The sequence below is a fragment of the Sceloporus undulatus genome, chromosome 3 (assembly GCF_019175285.1).
Source record: "Sceloporus undulatus isolate JIND9_A2432 ecotype Alabama chromosome 3, SceUnd_v1.1, whole genome shotgun sequence".
Classification (NCBI taxonomy): domain Eukaryota; kingdom Metazoa; phylum Chordata; class Lepidosauria; order Squamata; family Phrynosomatidae; genus Sceloporus; species Sceloporus undulatus.
Window position 1 is genome coordinate 168660585 of NC_056524.1, and position 13575 is coordinate 168674159.

Consider the following 13575-nt stretch of genomic DNA (forward strand, 5'->3'; position numbering starts at 1 on the left):
TGACAGCAATTGCGCAAAAGACTTTCAAAAGACGTTGCGCTGATCTTGTCCTTGTCCTGTTCTTGCTCTTCATTTTGCATTAACGGAAGAACCCATTAATGTAATTCCACGTCACTGACAGGTTTATGATAGGATCAGTGTGACATGAAAGAATGTCTTTTATGCAATTGCTGTCGCAGACGGGATAAGGATGGGCTTTGCTCCCGTGCCCCATTTGATAATTTCAATTGAAAAATATTTTGAAACTATCTAGCCAAAAGAGATAATTTTTCTAGAGGATAAGGCGAGGGGGACATGAAAAATAAAAACAAGAAGTCAATTCAAATTTTGTTCATAGGTGGTGGGTCTGTACTTTATGCTTGCAGCCTTTATGGAACTTGAGCATTTAAATTGCTTATTGCAGGGGCTCTTCAGAAAAAGCAAGTGAGTGATAAAACCAACAGCTATGTCCTGAATGTTTTATATGTATTGATTTAAAATGTGATGTGATATAAATGATAGTAGTTAAACAGTAAATAGTATTTTTCTTTTGCTGCTGTTTATAATTATAAATGATACATATGGTGGTGATGCCTTGGGGCTTTGATCTCCTGTTTGGAAATGGGTATCTTCCCCAAGTGATTTGAAGCTTTAGTTGTTGGGCTGTTATTCCTGTGCAAGAGGTTGTAAGAAGGCTAGGTTTATTTGCTTGTTGTTCTTCATGATTTCTTATAAAGATTATTGAACAATAAAAATATTTAAAACTTTACTTGTTGTTTAAGGAGTAGGAAAATCCAATTGTTCCAGATTAATAGTTGCCCTTGGACCATTGACAAAATTTATTCAGTGTATTATCAATTTTTATTCTCAAGCACATCTATCAAGACAAGTACACTCTTAACATTTCTTGCCAGCCAACAGCCCTCCTTCTACCATTCCTGTTGATGACAATTGTGGAGTACCCAGTCCTTAAAGTTTAATCAGTTATTACTTAGTTTTCACACATGAATAGCATACTTGAATCACAAATATATGGTGACAGACCTGGGTTTGAATGTATCTAGACAGCAGTTTACATGCAAGCTTTGCATGGGCTAATTTAGGAGATTATCACATTGAATTCAAAGTGACGTATCCTTGATGGGATAAAGCCATGTTTATTTTTAAATTCGGGTGTTACCACATGCAGCCGCAGGCAGGAGAATGCAACCCGTGTGTAGCCCCGATCCCAGCCGCACTTATCCAGCAGCTTTTCAAAAACAGCAAGCTCTCATTTTTGAAAAGTCTCTGGATAAGCGCAGCTGGGATCCAGGCTACATATGGGTTGCGCTTGCCCGGCCCCAGCTGAGATTCACCTGTTACAGACTGCCAAAATAAAGTTGCTTCGGGTCTCTTTGGAGATATGCTATTTAAACGATGCATGGGTCCTAAAAGTCTAGAGGTCGCGCCAAAGCCATACTCCATTCCTAAGCACTGGAGTGCAGCTTTGGTGCTGCTTCCAGATTCTTAGGATGCATGCATCATTTAAACAGCATACCTCCAAAGAGACCCAAAGCAGCTTTATTTTGGCAGTCTGTAACAGGCCTATGATAACACCTGCTTTTAAATTTAAATGTGTCTTTATCCTGTCAGGAATAAGTTGCTTTTAAATGAATGCAGTAATCTCCATAGACTCTTGGGAGGAGGGGGAAGAGCAGGAGGTGAAGGCAGCAGCAGCATACAATAATGTGTGAAATTATTGGAAATTATTACACAGGACTTAAACAAAATAACATTACATATTGGTGGTCTATTATTCATAGGATTGCCATAAATTGAAGACAACTTGATAATACTTAAGAACAGGAAGATAAAGGACAAGATGGTACACTCCTGCTTTCTATGTTCAGAAGCCAGTTGCAGCAGAAGGGTGCAGTCTTGCACAAGGAAAAAAACCCCACAAAAATCATGTAAAGAAATATTCTTTGCATTCCTAGCCTGGCATGGTCAGTGTTGCGGATGGTGGCACTCTCTTCCTAGCCAAGATATCAAGTACAGTATTATGCTGAAGAAGTGGAGAGAGCTCTGCAGCACATGACCTATTTTGCTGAACAAAATTACTAGTTACACTACTACACTATAGTGCAATTTGTGGAAATAATTGTTTTACAAAATAAAGCAGATTGCCTCAGAGGACCATATTCTCTGCAGATGTATTAGCAGCACCATTTGCCCTTTCCTTCCATCTGAAACTGATCTAATACAATTTCTTAACTAAATATTTACATCCTGGAAGAAGCTGCTCATAATCTCCACCTGTCAATTAGCTCTTTAATTATGGGATTCAACCGTGCTAGTTTTTTTTTTTGCGTGTTTTTAATTTGGTGTTTTTGCGCTCCCTGACATTGAAACAGTGCGCACCTCTCAGTACATGCTGCAATTTACACAGCTGCCGTGGACTTATCCCGCCTCTCTACAAATGCAATCGGGGTGGCTACAGATTAAAATAACAGTGGTACCTCGGTATCGAATATACCCAGGTTACGAAATTTGTTCGGGATAAAAAAAAAAAATAAGCCCATAGGAAAACATTGTTCCGGGTTACGAATGTTGTTTCGGGTACGAAAAAAATTTTGGGTGCTTTTTTCGGCTTTTTCGACACGAATCGCGCTTTTCCCCATTAGCGCCTATGGCAATTCGGCTTACGAAGGCTTTTCGGGTTACGAACGGTGGCCACGAACGAATTAATTTCGTAACCCGAGGCACCACTGTACAGTACAGTCCAACCCCTCAACCTACTCCCCCTTAAATACAATTAAACAATGTAGAATTTAAAACCGAAAGCATACTTAAAAACATACAACTATAATAAAGAAAATAATAATAATATATAAATACATTTTTATTATATTTTCGGCTCTCCTGGAGGGATCAAGGTGGGATTACAACCGATATAAAAATACAAATACAAGCGCAACATAAAATATATAAGAATTACATTAAAAATAAGATATCAAAAAGCGACAGTGGAAAAGATATTCCAATCCTGTTCAAGGAGGTGGATCTATGTATCTTAACAAAATCCGGTGGGTATGCTCGCTGGAAGAGATCCGTCTTAACTGCCCTCTTAAAGGTCTCCAAGGAGGTAGTAAGACGGTCTCTTCTATACATTACTTTTAAAAATATAGGTTGCTGCATACAAATTAAAACTAAATGTTACCCCAGGTCTAGTCCTGCTCACACACACCTGGTTGATCTTTGATATCAATTTAATATTAAAAGGGATATTGGGTGAGAGCCGAAAGGGCACTCCAGTGCAGGAAACAACTATCTCGCAGATCCTCTTGTCGCACTGGAGGAAACTCAAGGGCACTTAGCCAGGATGGATCAATTAAGGCAGGCGTCGGCAACCACGGCCCGCGGGCCGGATCAGGCCCGTGGGCACCGTAGGAGCAGCCCCAGCCGGCCCTGCCGCCGATTGCCACCGGCCGACTCCTTCCCCGCCCCTGGGTCGGCCTCTGCCCTCATATAGGGGCGGGGAAAGCAACTGGCTGGCCCGCGCGCTCCTTCCCCCTGCCCCTCTGGGACGGCCTCTGCCCCTCTCAGAGGAGCGGGGGAAAGCGCTGGGGCCAGCGGCGCGCTCCTTCCCCTCGCCCTGTGGGGAAGCCTTGGCCCTCCCACAGGCGGGGAGAGGCATGTGGGGCCGCAGGCTTGGGGAGAAGGAGGCGGGGATGCCCCCTGCTCCTTTTCCCAAGCCGCAGTTGCTCCACAGCCGCGGGCCGGGGAGAAGGAGTGGGGGTCCGCAGGGAAGAGGAGGGAGCAGGAGGGAGGAGGAAGGAAGAGCAGTGAGAGGGAGGGGAGGAGGAAGGAAGAACAAGGAAGAAGGAGGAAGGAAGGAGCAGAGAGGAGGAGAAGAAGAAGACATGCACGCTTCTGCAGGTGAGACGTGTGACTTTCCAAGTGCATTTCTGTGTATTTTCAGTGCTTCATGCTAAAAGATCTGCTTTGACATGAGAGGGTGATGATGATGATGACGATGATATGTCAGATTGTGGGACAAGCACTCTTTTCTGCAGGTGAGACAGTGTGACTTTCCAAAGGTGCATTTCTGTGATTTTCAGTGCTTCAATGCAAAGGTCTGCTTGACAATGAGATGGTGGTGATGGTGGTGGTGGTGATGATGATGATATGTAAGTTTTGTGGGACATGCACCCTTTCTGCAGGTGAGAACAGTGTGACTTTCCAAAGTGCACTTCGGTGTATTTCAGTGCTTTTAATACATAAAAGGTCTGCTTTAAAAGAGAGTGGTTTCGGTCGCCGTCCCCTTCGGCCGAAAGGGCCCCTTGGAGCCCGTTCAGCCGAAGGAAGGGGCCAAGGAGGAGAGGGAAGGCACACGCCTCCTCCTCCCCATGGGGCTTTGGCAGCCCTGAGGTGTCCTTCGGAGGACACCTCAGGCCTGGCAAAGCCGAGGACAGGACAGGGGCCGCGCGCCTGATGTTCCTGCTCCCATGGGCCTTACTGGTTCTATGAGAGGCAGCTGGGGACCAAGGAAGGGCAGGAGGAGCAGGCGCGCACCTGTCACCCCCTCTCCAATTCCCCCCCCCCACTTCTAGCTGTCTCTCAGACAGCTGGAGGTGGGAAAGGGAGCAGAGAAAGCCCCTGTCCCCAGAGTGGGAGCTCCACCCCCGCATGCGCGCCCACCCCGAGGGTGGAAGCTCCACCCCACCCCCCCGCCGCTTGGCCCCCCAGTTGTCTGAGGGACAGCAACCCAGCCCCTGGCTCAAAAAGGTTGCCTATCCCTGAATTAAGGGGTGAAACAGACACCCCGAAGGGCCAGCTTTAACTACCTCTACCAAAGGCAGATTGGGGCCACATCAACCATTCACTGCAGCCCCAATCTATTGCGGTGCCAGCCCAAAAAGGAGCAGTTTTTAACTGCTCCTTTTTTGGCTGCAGAAACCTTTAGAGCTCCTTCCACAGCCCCTTTGTGGTTTCTCAGTGTGTGTAGGGGCTGGTGCATGCCACAATGCCCCCAAGCTCCTACAGCCACACAGAAGGTGGATTTTAGTCCAGTCGGTACTGGCCCTAAAATAGGTATTTGCATAATCCCTTCACATAGAAGTGGATGATGGGTGATAGATCAAGTGTTACCAGAAAGCTGTGGATCAAAAAATTCAACTTCCCTCTGGTAATACACCATCTTGTGTAAAACTTACATTCGCGCCTCTGCCATTTCCACACATCTCTGGCAATTCTTTCTCCTGGAAAATCCCATCAAAACTCCTGAGAAACTGCCTCTGAACACATTTTCCCTATAAAATGTGCCCTCCGGGCACTTCGTTGACTCAAGCAAAACTTTGGGATTCAAGCTTGACCCCTACTGGCTGTGCTACAAAGCAGAGTACTGAGCCCCATTCAACCGGCTGCCACAGCTGCCCGAAGCCCCTCGCTGCTTCCTTTGAGCTAAATCAATTTCCCCATTAAATATAGTGCCTGCCCTCCAGGACCCGCACTTTGGGCAACATAGGGACAGAACAGACCACCCCCAGAGAGAGAAGTGCCAGCTTGGGGCCATGGCAACCACACACCGCGACTCAATCCGGTTTTTTTCCATCTCCCCAAAAAGCAGACAAATTGCCACCCTTTTGAGCCAGCAAAAATCCACTTTTCCCTTCTCACTGCAGCTTTATGTGCTCCTGCAGTGGGCAGCATGTAAACACCCGCACCACCGGAGCACCACGAAGCTGGCCCACCTATCCATGGGCAGGAGATGTTACACACCAGCATCCAAGCAACTTCAGAGTGTGTGGCATCAAAACGTATTTTTATTTATATCTTTTAATTTAGCTGAATGTTATTTATTTAATTTATTTTTATTTCATTTTATTATAATTTCATATATTTTATTTAATTTTATTTAATTTTTGTTTTTATTTTTAATTATTAAACTTATTTTATATTAAATTATACAGTGGTTTTTATTCTATCTTTTATTTTATTTTATATTTGATTTGATTGAATTCATTTCAACCCACAGTGCTCAAATCCACAGAATCAACCAATGGTTATTGGGGGGGGGCAGGACCCACTCTACTGTACTACCAAAATCACTCATTCTGATAGTAGAGCTGTTGTTTGCAATAGCTGATTGCAATTTTTCCAAAGAGCACTGGAGGGCACTCTAGCACTGGATAGTTCATCCATAATCTGCAGGGAGATTCCCCCCCTTTTTTTTTCTTTCTTTTTGGTTTCAAATTACTTATAAACTTTTGAAGCACTATATGATCAAAACACACCTTTTAAACTGTCATTTTCTAACTACTTTCCATAAGTCATTACTTCATCATAATCCTAACTGAGGCAAATTCATAGCCCAGGCTTGAAAAAGACCATCTCAAAGAAGCAATAAATTTTTCCTGTTGCAAAATTTTCTCGGGTTTGTTATAAAATCTGAATCAAATTCCCAGGTCTGCAAACACCAGTGGATCCTAGCTGTTGAAGGGGCAGTGGACAAAGTATGAAGGTGAGCAAACAGGGTTTAAACACAGCTGGGGTAGATAATTTGAATCAAATTGATTTACTGTACAATTCTGTTAATTGAATGGGTCTGCTCTAGTTTGGATTAGCAGATGGATTTTGTCCCTGTCTGCTCATCTGCTCAGAGCAGATCAATCACCTCTTGAAAGAAACCAGAAATTTGGAGAAGCTTTCCAGTGATATAATAAGAGACACTGGGAAGAACCAAACTCGTGAGCACAAAGTAATCCAAATAACAATAAATACTGTCAGATCTTGATACAAATAGTATAGGAAGGGCAAGGAAGAGCACAGTGAACATGCTCGTGCTCTCTATGTTGAAAAAGATGTCAAGTCAAACAAACTAGAGATCTTCAAAGAAGGAAGTCTCTAAGAATTGCCCTGACTGATAAAGTGTGTGTGTTGTGTGCCTTCAAGTCATTTCTGACTTACGTGAACCCTTAGGAGTTTCTTGGCAAGATTTGTTAGGAGGAGGTTTGCTCAGGGTCACCCCATGGGTTTATGGCCAAGCGGGAATCGAACCCTGGTCTCCGAAGTTGTATTTCAACGTTCAGACCACTACCCCACGCTGCCTCTCATGAGTGATAATACCATCCAAAAACTAATTTAGTATTGAAGACACACTACATAAATTGTATAGAGACTAGGCATGGTGGTGATAACTAATTCTCAGATCAAAACCTGTGAGTACTAATCACTAAAAAACAACAGTAGAAAGGGCTTTCCCCCCCATACTCAGCATATGGGCTTCTTTGGGAAACAAGATGCTGCACTAGATAGGCTTTGGGTTAATCCAACAAGGCTCTTCTTATGTTCTTATGAGAGTGGGAGAGTTCACCCACCTGTAATACTACCCATATTTGTCTTATGATGGTTAGGGATATGGTGGCCGTATTCTGGGCCCCAATCTCAAATCCAAATGTCATCATTTTACTTTTCCCTGTAGGTATTAAAGGTAGACATTTTTTCAGGGGAGTAAAACTGTCCTCTAGGAAAACTGTTTCTTCTGCCTCTGGTGACTTGAGATTACTTTTATTATATTTAACATAATCGGTTTTGGTGTCACTTGAGTGTGACAGAAAATCTGGAATATGTTTATTTACATAAATGGCTTCCAACACATAATTTAAAGCATTAGAGGATTGTTCTTGCTCAGCTGTTCAGCCCCTTAGTCTGTAGAACAGTATGTAGAGAGATCTTGTAGTAACTTTGAGATATGGAAAGAAAGAAGTTGGCAGCAAGAGTTTCCGTAGACTTCAGTCTACGTCCTCAGATGCATTTCTAGAAAAGCTCATGCTGCCAACTTCTTTATTTCAATAACTCAAAGTACTACGAGATCTCTCGTGAATTAGATTTTCAGTCTATAAAAAGAAAACAAAGAGGAAAAACAGTTTCCCAAGGGAAGAACTATGCATTTGGAAAGATGTGATTTTGTGAAAACTTCTTGATATGAGCCCTATGGGAAAAGATGTAAAGTAGATAAACGGAGAAAATCTCCATTGTGCAGAGGATCAACAGAGTTTAAGAGCAAAATACTTTTAGCATAAAGAACTGTCTATGACAGAAATAAATAACTTCTGTTATCATCCATGCTGCAATAAGAGTATGTCCCTATCTGTCTCAAGATCTTCTCCTAGTGAAGCATATGGCATGAGACTCTCCATTCAATCTGACAGCTTCATTACACACACAACACCACCACACCACACACATATATAAAATCAGGCCTGAGACCAATTTGATTTGAGATTTTAGGGAATAGTTGGATTAGACAATTACTTGGGTAAATGAGCCCACTAGTTTCACTACATTACCTAAGGATATCAGTTAGTATTTAGGGGGGGTGTGTGCTTTTTTGGTTGGTTGGTTGAGTGGTTTGCTTTTGTTTTGTTTTTGTCCTGAAAAAATTATTCCTTTCACACAACTAATTTCAACTTCCTTGGACAAACAGGCAGTCTACAAATGAGATTATGGTGTCCTACGTTCTGGGTGAATTGGAACAGGAAAGGAGAAGAGCCAGCATGGTGTAGTTTGAGCTTTAGACTACAACTTTGGAGTCCAAGGTTCAAATCCCCACTCACTCCTGAAAACTCACTAGGTGACCTTGGGGGAGTTACATTCTCTCAGCTTCAGGGGAAGGCGAAGGCAATCCCCCTCTGAACAAATCTTGCCAATAAAACCCTGTGATAGGTTTGCTTTAGGGTCACTCTAAATTGCAACTGGAAGCGACACAACACAACCCAAGAAGAACAAACAGGTGGCAAGGAATGAGTTGTGTATTTAATTCTGCACTTGTAGAAGAAAGACACAGCCAGCATCAACACTGACAAAGACTTGGCATGGCCCCAAACCATGATGGCAAGGATCCCACATGTTAAGGTTCCTACCAAGGCCAGCCACACTGTCTATTTGGCAGGATAAGATTATTGTCTCAGCCTGCATTTTGGGGCTGTCATGAAAGGTCAGCATATTGTTGCCTATGTACTTTGCTATTATTGTATTTTCACTGCCAGAAATGGGAAGAGACTTGTGGAAACTTCTGCTTCATGTGACAGAATAACTTTAACTAGCTTTGGCTCCTGATGGGACCATGATTTTAGGGGAGGAGGAGTCATAGAATCATAGAATCATAGAGTTGGAAAGACCACAAAGGCTATCCAGTCCAACCCCCTGTCATGCAGGAACTCTCAATCCAAGCACACCCAACAGATAGCCATCCAGCCTCTGTTTAAAGACTTCCAAGGAGGGAGAGTCCACTGAGTCGTAGGTGTCATCCTCTGCAAGTCTCAGGCAGTCCCAGTCCCAACGTTTTCCTCAAGGCTGCAAATACACAGTGTTGATCCAAGATTTGGGTGGAAATTTTTAAATGGTCACTTGTTGCAGCACAACCGCTATCAATTGCAACCATGACCAGGCTTCAGCAATATAGGATGGGGCGCTCTCCTAGGCTGAGGGGTCTCTGAGAAAAATGTTCTGAATTCAAGGGCAAAGCAGGGCTAACCATGGTTAGTACTTGAAAGGGAGCCTGACAATGAATACCAAGTACTGCGGGCTATATTCCTGAGGAAGGAACTGGCAAAACTACCTTTCATTATTCCTTGTCCAAGAAACCCTATTAAACTTATGGAGTAGCAGTGGCATCACTAGGGTTGGTGTTACCCGGTGCAGTAACTCATGGTGTCACACACCCCCATTAACCTCCTACCATAGCACACCATACAGAATCCTTAGTCATGCTTTTTGTACTAATGTTACTCATAAATCATTATTCCCTTATACCACTGATTCTAACGGTAATAGTTGTGACATAAACAACTAGCAAAATTAAAATTACGCCTTTAAATTACAATATCATATGCACAGCCTAAATGTATTTACACATGTATAGTTTCGTGTGCTTGAAGTGGAAATTTGGTAAAATGGGATGTTTTTCCAAGGAAATTTAAAAAGACTAAAAAAATTAATTTTAAAAAAATAGTATACACACACACACACACACACACACACACACATTGAGGCTGTGTGTGTATATGTGGCATATTTGCATATCTGGAACTGGAAGAGTGTAAAAGAGTGTGAGATAATTTTTAAAAAAATAAAAATTAAATTAAAAAATTAAAAGTGATTTTATTCTAGTTTAGTTTAAATTTGAAATAATAGTAATAATAATAAAAATCTGGGGCCTCTCCTTTCTTCTCTCCCTGAGCCTCATTTCCACAGAAACAGGCCATTTATGCCACTGATCCCAGCATTCTATAGCACTGAGCCATTTTTTGTTTGTTTGTTTACATTTCTATGCCACCTTTCTCTCAGGAAGGGACCCAAGGCAGCTTACAAAATTAAAACACCTCAAAAAAATTAAATTAAAAAAACCCAACTAAAATAATCTATTTAAAGCAATATGTTAACAAAAACCATCCAAAAGTTATGGCAGTTAAAGCGGTGTCAGCCTGCATTAATTTTGCAGTGTAGATGCAGCCAGAGTTGGCATGAAGTATCCTCACTCTTCTTTATATGAATCTTGCCATTTTTTATTTATTTACTTATTTATTTATTGAAATGACGGCTCAGAACAGAAGTAATCCAGTTTGAGACCGCTTTAATTGCCTTGGCACAGTGCTAGGGAATCCTGGGAACTGTAGTTTTGTGAGACGTTTAGCCTTTTCTGTCAGAGAGCTCACAATAAACTACAGATCCCAAGATCCCCCCAGCACTGTGCCATTATTGTTTGGTTTATTTCTGCAGTGTGTTTTGAATTGACCCTAACTTTAATAGTAAGCTGGGAGGAGGAAAATATACTATATAATATTATATATTATATTATATTATACTTTTTTTAAAGGAGAATATTAATTTTGACAAAATAAAAAGGAGACATTGGTAGCAGGGAGGCGTAAACGTTTGTGTGAGGGAGGAACTTGAGGGGAGTTGCTCCCTGAGGCAAAGTTCGAATGCCAACGTTTCTAACGTTTTCCCCTCAGAGATTCCGCAGACGTTCGGAGGAGCCGTTGCCTGGGCAACAGTCCTCCTTTGCCCGGTTCGGATTGGACGAAGGGAGAGGGTTCTGTTTTCTGATTGGTTGTTTTGCCTTAGAGTGACAGGTGAGGTGATTTCGCGCGCCACCTTCGGTAGTGTGAAATGCGTTCTTGCGTCGGTGTTCTTACGTGGCAGCGATGGCCGAGTGGTTAAGGCGTTGGACTTGAAATCCAATGGGGTCTCCCCGCGCAGGTTCGAACCCTGCTCGCTGCGAAAATGGAGGACTTTCTTTTAATGACAATATCTCAGTATAATTCATTAATAAATTAATTAAAACAGTAAACCTCCGTCTTAAGGGGAAAAAAATCAATGTTCATCTTTCCTGGGTGGCTGTCGTCATTGGAAATCCTACTTATTTGACACTTGAAGTCATGATTTGAAACAAAATGAGGCCTCCAGAAATGATTTTTCTAAAGACTGTCGCAGATGTCTTTCTCTTTCTATTAATCTTCAAGATTAAAGCTCTTTGTATGAAAGGTGTTTACATGGAAGCCTTTTTAAGCTTTATCATCACATTCCTCAGATGTTAGTTGTTACTGGCTGCATTCACACTGCAGAAATAATCTGGTTTGACACCAGTTTGAACTGCCATGGCTCAGTGCTATGGAATTCTGGAAATTGTAGTCTGTGGTGCCACAAGAGACTACAGTTCCCAGAATTCCATAGCACTGGGCCATGGCAGTTCAAACTGGTGTCAAACCGGATTATTTCTGCAGTGTGAATGCAGCCATGATGACCATGTTCATTTATCAGAGGATAAATATAGTAAATCACACCTTCTTCGCTTGAAGAATGTGTACAGATCTTGTGTTAATCCTTAAAAGTACACACACACACACAAAAAGGATTATATTATACACACACACACATATATATAACGCATTTATGTGTGTGTATTTATGCGCCTTCAAGTTTCCTGTCAACTTATGATCACCCCCATAAATTTCATAGGGTATATATATATACACACACACACACACAGAGAGAGAGGGGGGGGTAATTTAAATATAAATAATATATAAAACTGTGTATATGTATTATGTTTATATACACCGCATGGTGTAAAGAATGTTGTGCAGGTTTAAAAAATGTAAAGGTTTGTATTGTAATATCTGATTTTAACTCATAACTGTTTTAACTTTTCAAATGGTTCAATTGTTTTTTAAACTGCATGTTGTTGTTGTTTTTAAATTTTAACCTTGTACTGTTTTTAAATTGTACTGTTTTAAACCTGCTGTTCACCGCCTTGAGTCCCAATATTGGAAGAAAGGTGGGATATAAGAAAATAACCACAGAGGATGAAGACACACCATCCCAAAGTCGGCCACCATGATTGCTGCTTGCAATAATGTATGTTATGGGACCTCTGGTACACCTGAAACATACCAATGCAGTCTATTGGATGGCCAAGGGGGAATGGCTCCTACCCCTTTGGAGGGCAAAGGTCCTTAGTTATGTCTCATCCACAGGGTTGTCATGAGTCAAGGTTGACTGACTAGGGCAGTTAACCACAAAATTGCTTCTGTAGCTCCAACCTGTGAAAAACAAAGAGCAGATTGGGATCTGGGGCTATAAAATAAGTTCAGTGCTTTTGAAGTCTAATTTGCGATGTAACCCATGCCTCCAAAATTGAGACACAACTTACGTAATGCAGAGTACCATGAAAGGAAATAGGTCTGTCACTCAAAATCCCTATCTCACAGTGACTAAGTCACAAGAGGGATTGCTTCCTTTGATTTTGAGAAATGGGACAATGGCACCGTCTTCATCAGCTGCGGCAAGTGCTACTGAAGATGAGTCATACGGTCATTGCGCGGTTTTAATTTCCTGATAGCAATTGCCATCCCTTTCTAAATTCATAACAAAGGAAACGGTAAGGTGATTTGGGGTGGTTGGCTGGCAGCGAATGAAATGTTATAAAGCTGATGTAATTACAAAGCAAGTAATAAAACCGCCTTACACAATAAAGAATGGCTTTGGATGCTGCGATACTCATCAGCAGCTTGCGCTTGGGTGTTATTGCTTCCCCTACATCTCTTCTGATCTATCCGTTTCAGCAGTGCTGCCTAGCTGTCGACATGAAGTGACAATTTTCGGTACCTGGGTGACAGACTGTTCCATTGGTCCAAGGATGGGAAACCTGTAGCTCTCCAGAAGAAATTGAACTACATCTCTCTTGTAATCCCTTGCCATCAGCCAAGCTAACTCGAGGTGATGGGAAGTGGAAAGACCAACAGCATCCAGGGAACCACACATCCCTCACCCCTGCATTGGACCTACCCTTAGTCTGTGCCATTGGTCCATCTCTTCAGTTGCTTGCCTTTTCTTAATGATTGGTGGTTTGACACAAGGCCAGTTTTGAGGATGATTGAGAAGATACTACTAGCATGTGTACCGCACGAGTAATAGCAATCCCTATTTAATCATGTTATCAAGGGCCTAGGGAGCCAGTGGCACATACAGGGATTAAGAGAACAGGTCCCTTATGGAGGAGGGCAATAAATCTAAGCAGTCCTGGACCCATGGTCTTCTTTCCAGGTGGTT

At 42.3% G+C, this 13575-nt stretch overlaps 1 protein-coding gene and 1 non-coding gene across 2 annotated transcripts in view; both read left to right on the forward strand.

Annotated features, from left to right (window-relative positions):
* TET1 (tet methylcytosine dioxygenase 1) overlaps nucleotides 1–13575 on the forward strand; it is a 646721-nt gene that overhangs the window by 98250 nt on the left and 534896 nt on the right. The gene's annotated exons all lie outside the window — the stretch shown is intronic.
* On the forward strand, nucleotides 11163–11244 carry TRNAS-UGA. The gene has a single exon. It is a non-coding gene; the product is annotated as a tRNA-Ser (tRNA).